This window comes from Coturnix japonica, chromosome 31 (genome assembly GCF_054131305.1).
Source record: "Coturnix japonica strain WE chromosome 31, WE-NBRP24, whole genome shotgun sequence".
Taxonomy (NCBI): domain Eukaryota; kingdom Metazoa; phylum Chordata; class Aves; order Galliformes; family Phasianidae; genus Coturnix; species Coturnix japonica.
Window position 1 is genome coordinate 2,370,307 of NC_140693.1, and position 15,939 is coordinate 2,386,245.

Here is a 15,939-nt window from a genome sequence, read left to right on the forward strand (position 1 = left end):
ATCCTCAATGCTTAGCATCCTCAATGCGTAGAATCCTCAATGCTTAGAATCCTCAATGCTTTGCTTAGAAACCTCAATGCTTAAAATCCTCAATGCTTAGAATCCTCAATGCTTAGAATCCTCAATACTTAGCATCCCCAATGCTTAGAATCCTCAATGCTTAGAATCCTCAGTGCTTAGCATCCTCAATGCTTAGCATCCTCAATGCGTAGAATCCTCAATGCTTAGAATCCTCAATGCTTAGCATCCTCAATGCTTAGCATAGAAAACTCAATGCTTAGAATCCTCAATGCTTAACAGCCTCAATGCTTAGCATCCTCAATGCATATCTTAGAATCCTCAAAGCTCAGGATCCTCAATGTTTAGAAACCTCAATGCACAGAGTCCTTAATGCTTAGAAACCTCAATACGTAGCATCCTCAGTGCTTAGATTAGAAACCTCACTGCTTAGAAACCTCAATGCTTAGAATCCTCAGTGCTTAGCATCCTCAACGCGTGGAATCCGCAATGCTTAGAAACCTCAGTGCTTAGCATCCTCAATCCTTAGTATGCTCTCTGCTTAGCTTAGAATCCTCAATGCATAGAATCCTCAATGCTTTGCATCCTCAATGCTTAACATCCTCAATGCTTAGAATCCTCAATGCTTAGCATCCTCAATGCTTAGAATCCTCAATGCTTAGCATCCTCAAAGCTTAGCATCCTCAATGCTTAGCAACCTCAATGCTTAGCATCCTCAATGCTTAGCATCCTCAATGCTTAGCATCCACAATGCTTAGCATCCTCAATGCTTAGAAACCTCAATGCTTTGCTTAGAAACCTCAATGCTTAGAATCCTCAATGCTTAGAATCCTCAATGCTTAGCATCCTCAATGCTTAGCATCCTCAATGCTTAGCATCCTCAATGCTTAGAATCCTCAATGCTTAGCTTAGAAACCTCAATGCTTAGAATCCTCAATGCTTAGAATCCTCAATGCCTAGATTAGAATCCTCAATGCTTAGAATCCTCAATGCTTAGAATCCTCAATGCTTAGAATCCTCAATGCTTAGAATCCTCAATGCTTAGAAACCTCAATGCACAGAGTCCTTAATGCTTAGAAACCTCAATACTTAGCATCCTCAATGCTTAGCTTAGAATCCTCACTGCTTAGAAACCTGAATGCTTAGAATCCTCAATGCTTAGCTTAGAATCCTCAATGCTTAGAAACCTCAATGCACAGAGTCCTTAATGCTTAGAAACCTCAATACTTAGCATCCTCAATGCTTAGCTTAGAATCCTCAATGCTTAGAATCCTCAATGCTTAGCATCCTCAATGCTTAGCATCCTCAATGCCTAGAATCCTCAATGCTTAGCTTAGAAACCTCAATGCTTAGAATCCTCAATGCGTAGAATCTTCAATGCTTAGCATCCTCCATGCCTAGCTTAGAATCCTCAATGCTTAGAATCCTCAATGCTTAGCATCCTCAATGCTTAGAATCCTCAATGCTTAGAATCCACAATGCCTAGCTTAGAATTCTCAATGCTGAGAATCCTCAATTCTTAGAATCCTCAATGCTTAGAATCCCCAATGCTTAGAAACCTCAATGCTTAGCATCCTCAATCCTTAGTATGCTCTATGCTTAGCTTAGAATCCTCAATGCTTAGAATCCTCAATGCTTAGAATCCTCAATGCTTAGCATCCTCAATGCTTAGCATCCTCAATGCTTAGCATCCTCAATGGTTAGAATTCTCAACGCTTAGCATCCTCAACGCTTAGCATCCTCAATGCTTAGAATCCTCAATGCTTAGAATCCTCAATGCTTAGCATCCTCCATACTTAGCATCCTCAATGCTTGGCATCCTCAATGCTTAGAATCCTCAACGCTTAGCATCCTCAACGCTTAGAATCCTCAATGCTTAGAATCCACAATGCCTAGCTTAGAATCCTCAATGCTGAGAATCCTCAATGCTTAGAATCCTCAATGCTTAGAAACCTCAATGCACAGAGTCCTTAATGCTTAGAAACCTCAATACTTAGCATCCTCAGTTCTTAGCGTAGAATCCTCACTGCTTAGAAACCTGAATGCTTAGAATCCTCAATGCTTAGATTCCTCGATGCTTAGAATCCTCAATGCTTAGCTTTGAAACCTCAATGCTTAGAATCCTCAATGCTTAACATCCTCAATGCATAGAATGCTCAATGCTTAGAATCCTCAATGCTTAGAATCCTCAATGCACAGAGTCCTTAATGCTTAGAAACCTCAATACTTAGCATCCTCAGTGCTTAGCTTAGAATCTTCACTGCTTAGAAACCTGAATGCTTAGAATCCTCAATGCTTAGAATCCTCAATGCACAGAGTCCTTAATGCTTAGCATCCTCAATGCTTTGCTTAGAATCCTCAAAGCTCAGGATCCTCAGTGCTTAGAATCCTCAATGCACAGAGTCCTTAATGCTTAGAAAACTCAATACTTAGCATCCTCAATGCTTAGCTTAGAATACTCACTACTTAGAAAACTCAATGCTTAGAATCCTCAGTGCTTAGCATCCTCAATGCGTAGAATCCCCAATACTTAGAAACCTCAATCCTTAGTATGCTCTATGCTTAGCTAAGAATCCTCAATGCTTAGAATCCTCAATGCTTAGCATCCTCAATGCTTAGCATCCTCAATGCTTAGCATCCACAATGCCTAGCTTAGAATCCTCAATGCTTAGAATCCTCAATGCTTAGAATCCTCAATGCTTAGGAACCTCAATGCACAGAGTCCTTAATGCTTAGAAACCTCAATACTTAGAATCCTCATTGCTTAGCTTAGAATCCTCACTGCTTAGAAACTTCAGTGCTTAGAATCCTCACTGCTTCGAAACCTCAATGCTTATAGTCCTCAGTGCTTAGCATCCGCAATGCGTAGAATCCCCAATGCTCAGAAACCTCAATGCTTAGCTTCCTCAATCCTTAGTATGCTCTATGCTTAGCTTCGAATCCTCAATGCTTAGCATCCTCAATGCTTTGCATCCTCATTGCTTAGCTTCGAATCCTCAAAGCTCAGAATCCTCAATGCTTAGGAACCTCAATGCTTAGCATCCTCAATGCATTGCTTAGAAACCTCAATGCGTAGAATCCTCATTGCTTAGAAATTTTATTGCTCTGTAACCTCAATGCTTAGCATCCCTAATGCTTACAAACCTCAGTGCATAGAGGCCTTAATGTTTAGAAATCTCAAAGATAAGAAAACTCAATCCTTGGCTTAGAATCCTCAATGCTTAGAATCCTCAATGCTTAGAATCCTCAATGCTTAGCATCCTCAATGCTTAGAATCCTCATTGCTTAGAATCCTCAATGCTTAGAATCCTCAATGCTTACAAACCTCAATGCTGAGAAATTTTATTGTTTGCAACCTCATTGCTTAGTATCCCAAATGCTTACAAACCTCAATGCATAGAGGCCTTAATGCTTAGAAACCTCAAAGATTAGAAAACACAATGCTTGGCTTAGAATCCTCAATGCTTAGAATCCTCAATTCTTAGAATCCTCAATGCTTAGAATCCTCAATGCTTAGAATCCCCAATGCTTAGAAACCTCAATGCTTAGCATCCTCAATCCTTAGTATGCTCTATGCTTAGCTTAGAATCCTCAATGCTTAGAATCCTCAATGCTTAGAATCCTCAATGCTTAGCATCCTCAATGCTTAGCATCCTCAATGCTTAGAATCCTCAATGCTTAGAATTCTCAACGCTTAGCATCCTCAACGCTTAGCATCCTCAATGCTTAGAATCCTCAATGCTTAGAATCCTCAATGCTTAGCATCCTCCATACTTAGCATCCTCAATGCTTAGCATCCTCAATGCTTAGAATCCTCAACGCTTAGCATCCTCAACGCTTAGAATCCTCAATGCTTAGAATCCACAATGCCTAGCTTAGAATCCTCAATGCTGAGAATCTTCAATGCTTAGAATCCTCAATGCTTAGAAACCTCAATGCACAGAGTCCTTAATGCTTAGAAACCTCAATACTTAGCATCCTCAGTGCTTAGCGTAGAATCCTCACTGCTTAGAAACCTGAATGCTTAGAATCCTCAATGCTTAGATTCCTCGATGCTTAGAATCCTCAATGCTTAGCTTTGAAACCTCAATGCTTAGAATCCTCAATGCTTAACATCCTCAATGCATAGAATGCTCAATGCTTAGAATCCTCAATGCTTAGAATCCTCAATGCACAGAGTCCTTAATGCTTAGAAACCTCAATACTTAGCATCCTCAGTGCTTAGCTTAGAATCTTCACTGCTTAGAAACCTGAATGCTTAGAATCCTCAATGCTTAGAATCCTCAATGCACAGAGTCCTTAATGCTTAGCATCCTCAATGCTTTGCTTAGAATCCTCAAAGCTCAGGATCCTCAGTGCTTAGAATCCTCAATGCACAGAGTCCTTAATGCTTAGAAAACTCAATACTTAGCATCCTCAATGCTTAGCTTAGAATACTCACTACTTAGAAAACTCAATGCTTAGAATCCTCAGTGCTTAGCATCCTCAATGCGTAGAATCCCCAATACTTAGAAACCTCAATCCTTAGTATGCTCTATGCTTAGCTTAGAATCCTCAATGCTTAGAATCCTCAATGCTTAGCATCCTCAATGCTTAGCATCCTCAATGCTTAGCATCCACAATGCCTAGCTTAGAATCCTCAATGCTTAGAATCCTCAATGCTTAGAATCCTCAATGCTTAGGAACCTCAATGCACAGAGTCCTTAATGCTTAGAAACCTCAATACTTAGAATCCTCATTGCTTAGCTTAGAATCCTCACTGCTTAGAAACTTCAGTGCTTAGAATCCTCACTGCTTCGAAACCTCAATGCTTATAGTCCTCAGTGCTTAGCATCCTCAATGCGTAGAATCCCCACTGCTTAGAAACCTCAATGCTTAGCATCCTCAATCCTTAGTATGCTCTATGCTTAGCTTAGAATCCTCAATGCTTAGCATCCTCAATGCTTTGCATCCTCATTGCTTAGCTTCGAATCCTCAAAGCTCAGAAACCTCAATGCTTAGGAACCTCAATGCTTAGCATCCTCAATGCATTGCTTAGAAACCTCAATGCGTAGAATCCTCATTGCTTAGAAATTTTATTGCTCTGTAACCTCAATGCTTAGCATCCCTAATGCTTACAAACCTCAGTGCATAGAGGCCTTAACGTTTAGAAATCTCAAAGATAAGAAAACTCAATCCTTGGCTTAGAATCCTCAATGCTTAGAATCCTCAATGCTTAGAATCCTCAATGCTTAGCATCCTCAATGCTTAGAATCCTCAATGCTTAGAATCCTCAATGCTTAGAATCCTCAATGCTTACAAACCTCAATGCTGAGAAATTTTATTGTTTGCAACCTCATTGCTTAGTATCCCAAATGCTTACAAACCTCAATGCATAGAGGCCTTAATGCTTAGAAACCTCAAAGATTAGAAAACACAATGCTTGGCTTAGAATCCTCAATGCTTAGAATCCTCAATGCTTAGAATCCTCAATGCTTAGCATCCTCAATGCTTAGCATCCTCAATGCTTAGCATCCTCATTGCTTAGCATCCTCATTGCTTAGCTTAGAATCCTCAAAGCGATGAATCCTCACTGCTTAGGAACCTCAATGCTTAGCATCCTCCATGCATTGCTTAGAAACCTCAATGCGCAGAATCCTCATTGCTTAGAAATTTTATTGCTCTGAAACCTCACTGCTTAGCAAACCTAATGCTTACAAACCTCATTGCATAGAGGCCTTAATGTTTAGAAACAACAAAGATTAGAAAACTCAATGCTTGTCTTAGAACCCTCAATGCTTAGAATCCTCAATGCTTAGAATCCTCAATGCTTAGCATCCTCAATGCTTAGCATCCTCAATGCTTAGAATCCTCAATGCTTAGAATCCTCAATGCTTAGAAACCTCAATGCTTAGAATCCTCAATGCTTAGCATCCTCAATGCTTAGCATCCTCAATGCTTAGAATCCTTAATGCTTAGCTTAGAAACCTCAATGCTTAGAATCCTCAATGCTTAGAATCCTCAATGCTTAGAATCCTCAATGCCTAGCTTAGAATCCTCAATGCTTAGAATCCTCAATGCTTAGAATGCTCAATGCACAGAATCTTTAATGCTTAGAAACCTCAATACTTAGCATCCTCAGTGCTTAGCTAAGAATCCTCACTGCTTAGAATCCTCAATGCTTAGACTCCTCAATGCTTAGAATCCTCAAAGCTTAGCATCCTAAATGCTTAGCATCCTCAATGCTTAGAAACCTCAATGCTTAGCATCCTCAATGCTTAGAAACCTAAATGCTTAGAATCCTCAATGCTTAGAATCCTCAATGCTTAGAATCCTCAATGCCTAGCTTAGAATCCTCAATGCTTAGAATCCTCAATGCTTAGAAAGCTCAATGCACAGAGTCCTTAATGCTTAGAAACCTCAATACTTAGCATCCTCAGTGCTTAGCTTAGAATCCTCACTGCTTAGAAACCTGAATGCTTAGAATCCTCAATGCTACGCTTAGAAACCTCAATGCTTAGCATCCTCAATGCTTAGCATCCTCAATCCTTAGCAATCTCAATGCATATCTTAGAATCCTCAAAGCTCAGGATCCTCAATGCTTAGAAAACTCAATGCACAGAGTCCATAATGCTTAGAAACCTCAATACTTAGAATCCTCAGTGCTTAGCATCCTCAACGCGTAGAATCCCCAATGCTTAGAAACCTCAATGCTTAGCATCCTCAATCCTTAGTATGCTCTATGCTTAGCTTAGAATCCTCAATGCTTAGAATCCTCAATGCTTACAAACCTCAAAGCTGACAAATTTTATTGTTTGAAACCTCATTGCTTAGCATCCCAAATGCTTACAAACCTCAATGCATAGAGGCCTTAATGCTTAGAAACCTCAAAGATTAGAAAACTCAATGCTTGGCTTAGAATCCTCAATGCTTAGAATCCTCAATGCTTAGAATCTTCAATGCTTAGCATCCTCCATGCATTGCTTAGAATCCTCAATAGTTAGAATCCTCAATGCTTCGCATCCTCAATGCTTAGCTCAGAAACCTCAATGCTTAGCATCCTCATTGCTTAGCATCCTCATTGCTTAGCTTAGAATCCTCAAAGCTCAGAATCCTCACTGCTTAGGAACCTCAATGCTTAGCATCCTCCATGCATTGCTTAGAAACCTCAATGCGCAGAATCCTCATTGCTTAGAAATTTTACTGCTCTGAAACCTCAATGCTTAGCAACCCTAATGCTTACAAACCTCAGTGCATAGAGGGCTTAATGTCTAGAAACAACAAAGATTAGAAAACTCAATGCTTGTCTTAGAATCCTCAAAGCTTAGCATCCTCAATGCCTAGAATCCTCAATGCTTAGCATCCTCAATGCATAGCATCCTCAATGCTTAGCATCCTCAATGCCTAGCTTTGAATCCTCAATACTTAGAATCCTCAATGCTTAGATTCCTCAATGCTTAGAATCCTCAATGCTTAGCATCCTCAATGCTTTCCATCCTCAATGCTTACCATCCTCAATGCTTAGCATCCTCCATGCTTAGCTTAGAAACCTCAATGCTTAGAATCCTCAATGCTTAGAATCCTCAATGCTTAGAATCTTCAATGCCTAGATTAGAATCCTCAATGCTTAGAATCCTCAATGCTTAGAATCGTCAGTGCTTAGAATCCTCAATGCTTAGAATCCTCAATGCTTAGCATCCTCAATGCATAGCATCCTCAATGCATAGCATCTTCAATGCATAGCTTAGAAAACTCAATGCTTAGAATCCTCAATGCTTAACACCCTCATTACATAGCTTAGAATCCTCAATGATTAGAGTCCTCAATGCTTAGCATCCTCAATGCTTAGAATCCTCAATGCTTAGCATCCTCAATGCTTAGCATCCTCAATGCTTACCATCCTCAATGCTTAGCATCCTCAATGCTTAGCATCCTCAATGCTTAGCATTCTCAATGCTTTGCTTAGAAACCTCAATGCTTAGAATCCTCAATGCTTATCATCCTCCATGCCTAGCTTAGAATCCTCAATGCTTAGAATCCTCAATGCTTAGAATACTCAATGTTTAGCATCCTCATTGCTTAGCATCCTCATTGCTTAGCTTAGAATCCTCAAAGCTCAGAATCCTCACTGCTTAGGAACATCAATGCTTAGCATCCTCCATGCTTTGCTTAGAAACCTCAATGCACAGAATCCTCATTGCTTAGAAATTTTATTGCTCTGAAACCTCAATGCTTAGCAACCCTAATGCTTACAAACCTCATTGCATAGAGGGCTTAATGTTTAGAAACAACAAAGATTAGAAAACTCAATGCTTGGCTTAGCATCCTCAATGCTTAGCATCCTCAATGCCTAGCTTTGAATCCTCAATACTTAGAATCCTCAATGCTTAGATTCCTCAATGCTTAGAATCCTCAATGCTTAGCATCCTCAATGCTTAGCATCCTCAATGCTTTCCATCCTCAATGCTTACCATCCTCAATGCTTAGCATCCTCCATGCTTAGCTTAGAAACATCAATGCTTAGAATCCTCAATGCTTAGAATCCTCAATGCTTAGAATCTTCAATGCCTAGATTAGAATCCTCAATGCTTAGAATCCTCAATGCTTAGAATCGTCAGTGCTTAGAATCCTCAATGCTTAGAATCCTCAATGCTTAGCATCCTCAATGCATAGCATCTTCAATGCATAGCTTAGAAAACTCAATGCTTAGAATCCTCAATGCTTAACACCCTCATTACATAGCTTAGAATCCTCAATGATTAGAGTCCTCAATGCTTACCATCCTCAATGCTTAGCATCCTCAATGCTTAGCATCCTCAATGCTTTGCTTAGAAAACTCAATGCTTAGAATCCTCAATGCTTATCATCCTCCATGCCTAGCTTAGAATCCTCAATGCTTAGAATCCTCAATGCTTAGAATCCTCAATGTTTAGCATCCTCATTGCTTAGCATCCTCATTGCTTAGCTTAGAATCCTCAAAGCTCAGAATCCTCACTGCTTAGGAACATCAATGCTTAGCATCCTCCATGCTTTGCTTAGAAACCTCAATGCACAGAATCCTCATTGCTTAGAAATTTTATTGCTCTGAAACCTCAATGCTTAGCAACCCTAATGCTTACAAACCTCATTGCATAGAGGGCTTAATGTTTAGAAACCACAAAGATTAGAAAACTCAATGCTTGGCTTAGCATCCTCGATGCTTAGCATCCTCAATGCTTAGCATCCTCAATGCTTAGAATCCTCAATGCCTAGAATCCTCAATGCTTAGCATCCTCAATGTGTAGAATCCTCAATGCTTAGAATCCTCAGTGCTTTGCTTAGAAACCTCAATGCTTAAAATCCTCAATGCTTAGAATCCTCAATGCCTAGATTAGAATCCTCAATGCTTAGATTCCTCAATGCTTAGAATCCTCAATGCTTAGCATCCCCAATGCTTAGAATCCTCAATGCTTAGAATCCTCAATGCCTAGCTTTGAATCCTCAATACTTAGAATCCTCAATGCTTAGAATCCTCAATGCTTAGCATCCTCAATGCTTAGCATCCTCAATGCTTAGCATCCTCAATGCTTAGAATCCTCTATGCTTAGCTTAGAAACCTCAATGCTTAGAATCCTCAATGCTTAGAATCCTCAATGCTTAGAATCCTCAATGCCTAGATTAGAATCCTCAATGCTTAGAATCCTCAATGCTTAGAATCCTCAGTGCTTAGAATCCTCAATGCTTAGAATCCTCAATGCTTAGCATCCTCAATGCATAGCATCCTGAATGCATAGCATCTTCAATGCATAGCTTAGAAAACTCAATGCTTAGAATCCTCAATGCTTAACATCCTCAATGTTTAGAATCCTCAATGCATAGCTTAGAATCCTCAATGCTTAGAATCCTCAATGCTTAGCATTTTCAATCCTTAGTATGCTTTTTGCTTAGCTTAGAATCCTCAATGCTTAGAATCCTCAATGCTTACAAACCTCAATGCTGAGAAATTTTATTGTTTGAAACCTCATTGTTTAGCATCCCAAATGCTTACAAACCTAAATGCATAGAGGCCTTAATGCTTAGAAACCTCAAAGATTAGAAAACTCAATGCTTGGCTTAGAATCCTCAATGCTTAGAATCCTCAATGCTTAGAATCCTCCATGCATAGCTTAGAATCCTCAATGCTTAGAATCCTCAATGCTTAGCATCCTCCATGCATGGCTTAGAATCCTCTATAGTTAGAATCCTCAATGCTTCGCATCCTCAATGCTTAGTTTAGAAACCTCAATGCTTAGAATCCTCAATGCTTAGCATCCTCAATGCTTAGCATCCTCATTGCTTAGCATCCTCATTGCATAGCTTAGAATCCTCAAAGCTCAGAATCCTCACTGCTTAGGAACCTCAATGCTTAGCATCACCCATGCATTGCTTAGAAACCTCAATGCGCAGAATCCTCATTGCTTAGAAATTTTATTGCTCTGAAACCTCAATGCTTAGTAACCCTAATGCTTACAAACCTCATTGCATAGAGGGCTTAATGTTTAGAAACAACAAAGATTAGAAAACTCAATGCTTGGCTTAGAATCCTCAATGCTTAGCATCCTCAATGCTTAGCATCCTCAATGCGTAGAATCCTCAATGCTTAGAATCCTCAGTGCTTTGCTTAGAAACCTCAATGCTTAAAATCCTCAATGCTTAGAATCCTCAATGCCTAGATTAGAATCCTCAATGCTTAGATTCCTCAATGCTTAGAATCCTCAATGCTTATCAACCCCAATGCTTAGAATCCTCAATGCTTAGAATCCTCAATGCTTAGCATCCACAATGCTTAGCATCCTCAATCCTTAGCAACCTCAATGCATATCTTAGAATCCTCAAAGCTCAGGATCCTCAATGCTTAGAATCCTCAATGCACAGAGTCCATAATGCTTAGAAACCTCAATACTTAGAATCCTCAGTGCTTAGCATCCTCAACGGGTAGAATCCCCAATGCTTAGAAACCTCAATGCTTAGCATCCTCAATCATTAGTATGCTCTATGCTTAGCTTAGAATCCTCAATGCTTAGAATCCTCAATGCTTAGAATCCTCAATGCTTACAAACCTCAATGCTGAGAAATTTTATTGTTTGAAACCTCATTGCTTAGCATCCCAAATGCTTACAAACCCCAATGCATAGAGGCCTTAATGCTTAGAAACCTCAAAGATTAGAAAACTCAATGCTTGGCTTAGAATCCTCAATGCTTAGAATCCTCAATGCTTAGTATCTTCAATGCTTAGCATCCTCCATGCTTTGCTTAGAATCCTCAATAGTTAGAATCCTCAATGCTTCGCATCCTCAATGCTTAGCTTAGAATCCTCAATGCCTGGCATCCTCAATTCTTAGTATCCTCAATGCTTTGTATCCTCATTGCTTAGCATCCTCATTGCTTAGCTTAGAATCCTCAAAGCTCAGAATCCTCACTGCTTAGGAACCTCAATGCTTAGCATCCTCCATGCATTGCTTAGAAACCTCAATGCGCAGAATCCTCATTGCTTAAAAATTTTACTGCTCTGAAACCTCAATGCTTAGCAACCCTAATGCTTACAAACCTCAGTGCATAGAGGGCTTAATGTCTAGAAACAACAAAGATTAGAAAACTCAATGCTTGGCTTAGAATCCTCAATGCTTAGCATCCTCAATGCTTAGCATCCTCAATGCCTAGAATCCTCAATGCTTAGCATCCTCAATGCATAGAATCTTCAATGTTTAGAATCCCCAATGCCTAGCTTAGAATCCTCAATAGTTAGAATACTCAATGCTTCGCATCCTCAATGCTTAGCATCCTCAATGCTTAGAATCCTCAATGCTTAGAATCCTAAATGCTTAGCATGCTCAATGCTTAGCATCCTCAATGCTTAGCATCCTCAATGCTTACCATCCTCAATGCTTACCATCCTCAATGCTTAGCATCCTCAATGCTTAGCATCCTCAATGCTTAGCATACTCAATGCTTTGCTTAGAAACCTCAATGCTTAGAATCCTCAATGCTTAGAATCCTCAATGCCTAGCTTAGAATCCTCAATACTTAGAATCCTCAATGCTTAGAATCCTCAATGCTTAGCATCCTCAATGCTTAGCATCCTCAATGCTTAGAATCCTCCATGCTTAGCTTAGAAACCTCAATGCTTAGAATCCTCAATGCTTAGAATCGTCAATGCTTAGAATCCTCAATGCCTAGATTAGAATCCTCAATGCTTAGAATCCTCAATGCTTAGAATCCTCAGTGCTTAGAATCCTCAATGCTTAGAATCCTCAAACTTAGCATCCTCAATGCATGGCATCCTCAATGCATAGCATCTTCAATGCATTGCTTAGAAAACTCAATGCTTAGAATCCTCAATAATTAGCATCCTCAATGTTTAGAATCCTCAATGCATAGCTTAGAATCCTCAATGCTTAGAATCCTCAGTGCTTCGCATCCTCAATGCGTAGAATCCTCAATGTTTAGAATCCTCAATGCCTAGCTTAGAATCCTCAATAGTTAGAATACTCAATGCTTCGCATCCTCAATGCTTAGCTTAGAAACCTCAATACTTAGAATCCTCAATGCTTAGCATCCTCAATGCTTATAATCCCCAATGCTTAGAATCCTCAATGCTTAGCATCCTCAATGCATAGCATCCTCAATGCTTAGCATCCTCAATGCTTAGCATCCTCAATGCTTAGCATCCTCAATGCTTACCATCCTCAATACTTAGCATCCTCAATGCTTAGCATCCTCAATGCTTAGCATCCTCAAGGCTTTGCTTAGAAACCTCAATGCTTAGAATCCTCAATGCTTAGAATCCTCAATGCTTAGCATCCTCAATGCTTAGCATCCTCAATGCTTAGAATCCTCCATGCTTAGCTTAGAAACCTCATGTCTTAGAATCCTCAATGCTTAGAATCCTCAATGCTTAGAATCCTCAATACCTAGATTAGAATCCTCAATGCTTAGAATCCTCAATGCTTAGAATCCTCAGTGCTTAGAATCCTCAATGCTTAGAATCCTCAATGCTTAGCATCCTCAATGCATAGCATCCTCAATGCATAGCATCTTCAATGCATAGCTTAGAAAACTCAATGCTTAGAATCCTCAATGCTTAACATCCTCTATGTTTAGAATCCTCAGTGCATGGCTTAGAATCCTCAATGCTTAGAATCCTCAATGCTTAGCATCCTCAATCCTTAGTATGCTCTTTGCTTAGCTTAGAATCCTCAATGCTTAGAATCCTCAATGCTTACAAACCTCAATGCTGAGAAATTTTATTGTTTGAAACCTCATTGTTTAGCATCCCAAATGCTTACAAACCTCAATGCATAGAGGCCTTAATGCTTAGAAACCTCAAAGATTAGAACACTCAATCCTTGGCTTAGAATCCTCAATGCTTAGAATCCTCAATGCTTAGAATCCTCCATGCATAGCTTAGAATCCTCAATGCTTAGAATCCTCAATGCTTAGCATCCTCCATGCATTGCTTAGAATCCTCAATAGTTAGAATCCTCAATGCTTCGCATCCTCAATGCTTTGTTTCGAAACCTCAATGCTTAGAATCCTCAATGCTTAGCATCCTCAATGCTTAGCATCCTCAATGCTTAGCATCCTCATTGCATAGCATCCTCATTGCTTAGCTTAGAATCCTCAAAGATCAGAATCCTCACTTCTTAGGATCCTCAATGCTTTGCATCCTCCATGCATTGTTTAGAAACCTCAATGCGCAGAATCCTCATTGCTTAGAAATTTTATTGCTCTGAAACCTCAATGCTTAGCAACCCTACTGCTTACAAACCTCATTGCATAGAGGGCTTAATGTTTAGAAACAACAAAGATCAGAAAACTCAATGCTTGGCTTAGAATCCTCAATGCTTAGCATCCTCAATGCTTAGCATCCTCAATGCTTAGCATCCTCAATGCCTAGAATCCTCAATGCTTAGCATCCTCAATGCGTAGAATCCTCAATGCTTAGAATCCTCAATGCTTTGCTTAGAAACCTCAATGCTTAAAATCCTCAATGCTTAGAATCCTCAATGCCTAGATTAGAATCCTCAATGCTTAGATTCCTCAATGCTTAGAATCCTCAATGCTTAGCATCCCCAATGCTTAGAATCCTCAATGCTTAGCATCCTCAATGCTTAGCATCCTCAATGCTTAGAATCCTCAATGCTTAGAATCCTCAATGCTTAGCTCAGAAAACTCAATACTTAGAATGCTCAATGCTTAACAGCCTCAATGCTTATCATCCTCAATGCATATCTTAGAATCCTTAAAGCTCAGGATCCTCAATGCTTAGAAACCTCAATGCACAGAGTCCTTAATGCTTAGAAACCTCAATACGTAGCATCCTCAGTGCTTAGCTTAGAATCCTCACTGCTTAGAAACCTCAATGCTTAGAATCCTCAGTGCTTAGCATCCTCAACGCGTAGAATCCTCAATGCTTAGCATCCTCCATGCATAGCTTAGAATCATCAATGCTTAGAATCCTCAATGCTTAGCATCCTCAATGCTGAGAATCCTCAATGCTTAGCATCCTCCATGCATAGCTTAGAATCCTCAATGCTTAGAGTCCTCATTGCTTAGCATCCTCATTGCTTAGCATCCTCATTGCTTAGCATCATCATTGATGAGCTTCGAATCCTCAAAGCTCAGAATCCTCACTGCTTAGGAACCTCAATGCTTAGCATCCTCCATGCATTGTTTAGAAACCTCAATGCTTAGAATCCTCAATGCTTAGAATCCTCAATGCTTAGAATCCTCAGTGCTTAGCATCCTCAACGCGTAGAATCCCCAATGCTTAGAAACCTCAATGCTTAGCATCCTCAATCCTTAGTATGCTCTATGCTTAGCTTAGAATCCTCAATGCTTAGAATCCTCAATGCTTACAAACCTCAATGCTGAGAAATTTTATTGCTTGAAACCTCATTGCTTAGCATCCCAAATGCTTACAAACCTCAATGCATAGAGACCTTAATGCTTAGAAACCTCAAAGATTAGAAAACTCAACGCTTGGCTTAGAATCCTCAATGCTTAGAATCCTCAATGCTTAGAATCCTCCATGCATATTTTAGAATCCTCAATGCTTAGCATCCTCCATGCATTGCTTAGAATCCTCACTAGTTAGAATCCTCAATGCTTCGCCTCCTCAATGCTTAGCTTAGAAACCTCAATGCTTAGAATCCTCAATGCCTGGCATCCTCAATGCTTAGCATCCTCAATGCTTAGCATCCTCATTGCTTAGCATCCTCATTGCTTAGCTTAGAATCCTCAAAGCTCAGAATCCTCACTGCTTAGGAACCTCAATGCTTAGCATCCTCCATGCATTGCTTAGAAACCTCAATGCGCAGAATCCTCATTGCTTAGAAATTTTATTGCTCTGAAACCTCAATGCTTAGCAACCCTAATGCTTACAAACCTCATTGCATAGAGGCCTTAATGTTTAGAAACAACAAAGATAAGAAAACTCAATGCTTGGCTTAGAATCCTCAATGCTTAGAATCCTCAATGCTTAGAATCTTCAATGCTTAGAATCCTCAATGCTTAGAATCCTCAATGCTTAGCATCCTCAATGCTTAGAATCCTCAATGCTTAGAATCCTCAATGCTTAGCATCCTCAATGCTTAGCATCCTCAATGCTTAGAATCCTCAATGCTTAGCGTCCTCAAATCTTGGAATCCTCAATGCTTAGCATCCTCAATGCTTAGCATCCTCAATGCTTAGAATCCTCAATGCTTAGAATCCTCAATGCTTTGCTTAGAAACCTCAATGCTTAGAATCCTCAACGCTTAGAATCCTCAATGCTTAGAATCCTCCATGCATTGCTTAGAATCCTCAATGATTAGAATCCTCAATGCTTCGCGTCCTCAATGCTTAGCTTAGAAACCTCAATACTTAGAATCCTCAATGCTTAGCATCCTCATTACATAGCTTAGAATCCTCAATGCTTAGCAT